This window comes from Arxiozyma heterogenica (genome assembly GCF_036370985.1).
Source record: "Arxiozyma heterogenica strain weizmannii chromosome Unknown scaffold_15, whole genome shotgun sequence".
Lineage (NCBI taxonomy): Eukaryota > Fungi > Ascomycota > Saccharomycetes > Saccharomycetales > Saccharomycetaceae > Arxiozyma > Arxiozyma heterogenica.
In genome coordinates, this window is record NW_027042668.1 from 5,001 (window position 1) to 10,000 (window position 5,000).

Consider the following 5,000-nt stretch of genomic DNA (forward strand, 5'->3'; position numbering starts at 1 on the left):
CCAACTAAGAACGGCCATGCACCACCACCCACAAAATCAAGAAAGAGCTCTCAATCTGTCAATCCTTATTGTGTCTGGACCTGGTGAGTTTCCCCGTGTTGAGTCAAATTAAGCCGCAGGCTCCACTCCTGGTGGTGCCCTTCCGTCAATTCCTTTAAGTTTCAGCCTTGCGACCATACTCCCCCCAGAACCCAAAGACTTTGATTTCTCGTAAGGTGCCGAGTGGGTCACTAAAAAAACACCACCCGATCCCTAGTCGGCATAGTTTATGGTTAAGACTACGACGGTATCTGATCATCTTCGATCCCCTAACTTTCGTTCTTGATTAATGAAAACGTCCTTGGCAAATGCTTTCGCAGTAGTTAGTCTTCAATAAATCCAAGAATTTCACCTCTGACAATTGAATACTGATGCCCCCGACCGTCCCTATTAATCATTACGATGGTCCTAGAAACCAACAAAATAGAACCAAACGTCCTATTCCATTATTCCATGCTAATATATTCGAGCAATACGCCTGCTTTGAACACTCTAATTTTTTCAAAGTAAAAGTCCTGGTTCGCTGCGCACCCACAAGGAGCACACAGTTAGCCAGAAGGAAAGGCCCGGTTGCATCCCAGTACGTGGAAAAATCCAGACCGGTCAACCAGGCCCAAAGTTCAACTACGAGCTTTTTAACTGCAACAACTTTAATATACGCTATTGGAGCTGGAATTACCGCGGCTGCTGGCACCAGACTTGCCCTCCAATTGTTCCTCGTTAAGGTGTTTACATTGTACTCATTCCAATTACAAGACCCAAAAGGGCCCTGTATCGTTATTTATTGTCACTACCTCCCTGTGTCAGGATTGGGTAATTTGCGCGCCTGCTGCCTTCCTTGGATGTGGTAGCCGTTTCTCAGGCTCCCTCTCCGGAATCGAACCCTTATTCCCCGTTACCCGTTGAAACCATGGTAGGCCACTATCCTACCATCGAAAGTTGATAGGGCAGAAATTTGAATGAACCATCGCCGGCACGAGGCCATGCGATTCGAAAAGTTATTATGAATCATCAAAGAGCCCGAAGGCATTGATTTTTTATCTAATAAATACATCTCTTCCAAAAGGTCGAGATTTTAAGCATGTATTAGCTCTAGAATTACCACAGTTATACCACGTAGTAAAGGAACTATCAAATAAACGATAACTGATTTAATGAGCCATTCGCAGTTTCACTGTATAAATTGCTTATACTTAGACATGCATGGCTTAATCTTTGAGACAAGCATATGACTACTGGCAGGATCAACCAGATAACTATCTTTCGTTGCTGCAGAGCCGCCGCAGTCTGCCCCGCCCTCCAGGAGAACCCTGGCACGCACGCAGCCCCCGGCTTCCCTCCAGCCTCGCAGATAACCAACTGAATCGAACACTAAAGTTCGCAGTAACCGGCGAGCATCGCTGCTCTCCTCCGGCTGCAGAGCACCGTACGCGCACGCAGTTCGACCCACGCACGCAGCTGCACCCTCACCGAACTTGGATTACATAACAAACCAATTCCAGATAGCACTCTTTGAGTTCCCCCGAGCGCAGTCCGCAAAACTGTGTCGCCCCGATCTTGCACGCAGCAACACGTTTCGCATCAGCACCCTGAGAGGAGGTTGCCCCAGGAAATCACAGTCTTGCGACCGGCTATCTCCCCAAGCATTCCCCCAATTGCCGAATTCTTTGAAACAGATTGCTAGAAGCTAGTAATCCACCAAATCCTTCGCTGCTCACCTGCCGGAATCACAAGACGCCCGCGATGAGACTCTTCGGGTTCCTGTCTGCAGCACACTTGTCTCCTCAAACCGAAAGCCTCGGTCCACCCCAGCATCGGCAAAAACCGCTTCCCGCACTCGCCACTCACGCATCCCGCCCCAAACCCCCTCGTCCCAGCTCCTTTCGCCGCCCAATCTCGCACACGCACACCTCAGTCGCGCCCCTTCCCTGACGCCAGCTCTGCACAACACACCATCAGAAAACTACGCATTGCTGCTTCGTCCTCCTCAGGCTTGCCACACATCCCCTTTGCCAGGTTCAGATCGCTTCCTCAGCACACACGCACAAGACCAGACTGCTCCATTCGCCAGAACTCAAGGCCCCAGAACAAAACACACTCGCAGTCCGCACAAGTCGCCGTCTCTTCCTCAGCCAGAGCGTCTCGCAGCTCTCCATTCTCAGAAACGCACGCACCCCAGACTCTCACCCATGCCAACACACGCTGCAGGGAACTGAGCAGACCTCACGATCACCCAGAGACCCCCGCCACCGCTTGGCCAGGCCATGTAAGAAATAGACAACCAGCACTTGGCCAGTCGTCCACAGTTCTACAACCGACACGCCGTACTCGAGCCTGTTTCCAAACCCTTTTCGACTTGTCTTCAACTGCTTTCGCATGAAGTACCTCCCGGCACATTTTCCCTGCAAATCTATCGCTGCTGCGTTTTGTCCCCACATTACCGTGTACCCGCGGTCTGCCCCCTCACTCCCTCCCCTTTATAGTGGCGCCTGTCACGTGAATATACTGTAACAGGCATTTAGGGGCGTCTCCCCTAAAATACACTTTTTTGTCCTTTTTATGTTTTCTATGTTTTGTGCTTTGTACCCACTCTACGTGCTGGCGCCAGGTCTTTTCTTTACTGCTGCAGCTCCCTGCCCTTTTTTTGTTTTTCTCACCTCCCGCCTTCGCTGTCTGGTAGCTGCCGTGGTGGGAAAAACTCGAAAATTAAAATCTTCGATGCCCCTGCCGGGATTCGAATCGCCGCCGCCTCCGAAAAAGGAAACCGCCGTGCAGCACGACACAGGTATCCTGCACGTGATAGTCACGTGGAAGTCACGTGAAGGGCAAAACGGCCTCCTGGCACCCCCACTAGGTGGCATGCAGGGGTATTCGGACCCCCTCATTGTGGATCTGCACATATCATTCCCTGTTTCCCAGGTATTTCCCCCAATATGCCGGGGAAAGAGGTGCATTTTGGTATGTTTTTGGTGTGTATTTGCTGCTTAGTACAGGTAAACTGCTGCTGCTATGGTGTAGAGATATACTTTTGGAAATGTAGTTTGTCTGTGAAGAGTGGTTTTGTGGAGATTCCCACGTTGTTCTAGCGCTGTCCCCAAATGTTTTTAGAAAAACATCTATTTTGCATTATTTTTGTATGGCAGCACCCCTACATATGCACACTTTTTAGTGTCCTATAGTAATCTCCTGCCCATATTTCACTGTATTGCACCTTACATCCTCGAGTTCCCTCCCCCCCCCCCCTCAGTTTCTTCCACTTGGCCCCCTCAGCAGCCTATATCCACAGTCTAAAAAAGAGACAATCCTTAGCATATCTCCCACTTTCATAGTGACTACCCCCTAATATTATGTGACATTCCAGTATATTCCACTCTGTACTACCCCCTTTGCCCTCTTTTTTGGTCTCTCCAACCCCCTCCCCCATATAATCCTCACAACCTCTTTCCATTCGACCCCCCTGCAAAATCCGCTATTTTCCCAGATTTTATTATGGTGGCCACTCTCATCCTGACCCAAACAACTCTCTTATATATTTTTCCCACCACAAAATTACTATATCCCTCCAGTTTTGGCCTGTAGCTGCTGGCTTTCCCCCGTATCTTCCCAAGTTTCCTGCACCTGGCCTCACAGCAACTTTAGCATAAAACTTGAGCATGCCCCATACTATGCAGTCCACCTGCCCAGAACACCTGACCTATATGATTCTGCAGTCCCGATTCACCTGTAATCCACCTGATCTCCCTGTCTTTTGCCCATTCACCATACAACATTTCCCAAAAACCTCTATTTTGTGGCACTCGTCCCCGACCCTTGGCCCCCCTCATAATCGACCCTCCACATGCCTCTACCGCCTCAACTACTGAACATACCATAATAAACCACCCTTTTTACTCCTATATCCACCCTGTTCTGGTCGGTAACGCCCCTTCTTCCACCACTTTCCCCAGTTTCCACCACTCTCCCTGGGGGGCCACTTCCCACCTTCTTCCGCCTCTAGCTTCCAACTTTACTATGGCCACCCCCAGATGTGAGACCACCTTCCCCACCAAACAGGAGATGTAGAATACGCTGGTCACATCCTCTTCCCATATACCCCTTTCTGTGACATACGTTCTATTGTCTTTTTGGCTCCAAAACTCTGAATCTCGGACTTTTTCTATGGTCACCCCCCAATGTAAGACCATCTTCCCCACTAAACTAAGCATCCTCTTTCTAGCTGTCGCCACTAAAACGTCCTAGCTCCCTGTTTCCCCCAACTTCCAACCACGTTTTCCCACTCACACCCAGAATCGCCGCTTTTGGCCCACTTCCCCATGTTTCCACACATCACTTTCCCACCAAAAACATTTTTTGCACTAACCCTACTCTCCGTTTCATATTTTGTTTATTTTGCAGCACATATCTCCATCCACATTCATATTTACTAAAGTTAACTTTTTTTCACTAAATGTCAATTCCATGAACACTCCTTCGCCACCCCCCATTTTGAGACCCTTCCCTCAGGGTTTCCCCAGGTCTAAGTCTTCTGTTCGATTCCTCGTCGTCACTTTGTGGGGGGTCACCTGCGAAAGTTTTGTCGTAGCGGCTCCCGTTCTCAAGATAGCCACACTTACTATGGGGCCATGTTTCCAAGCACAGCAGTCATATAGAGGGTCATTCTGTTAAAATGTCGGTTGCGGCCATATCTACCAGAAAGCACCGTTTCCCGTCCGATCAACTGTAGTTAAGCTGGTAAGAGCCTGACCGAGTAGTGTAGTGGGTGACCATACGCGAAACTCAGGTGCTGCAATCTTTTTTATTTTTTTGACCCCCACACTTCTATATATTTTTGGAATCCTTGGAGTCTCCTGATCACAATGGTGTATGTCCCACAGTCGGGAGACGGCTGGTTGCAGAGATACGGACCCAAATGTCACTCCACACGACGGTTTCCTATTGTGTTCGCCAAATCCGCGGACATA

The 5,000-nt window shown here is 49.2% G+C and overlaps 1 non-coding gene across 1 annotated transcript in view; it reads right to left on the minus strand.

Moving 5' to 3' along the window:
• PWA37_005459 overlaps positions 1-1,294 on the minus strand; it is a 1,803-nt gene extending 509 nt beyond the window's left edge. Inside the window, exon 1 of the ribosomal RNA XR_010449927.1 lies at positions 1-1,294. This exon is cut by the window's left edge and continues 509 nt beyond it. This is a non-coding gene — a ribosomal RNA (18S ribosomal RNA).
• Positions 1,295-5,000: the final 3,706 nt, after the last annotated feature.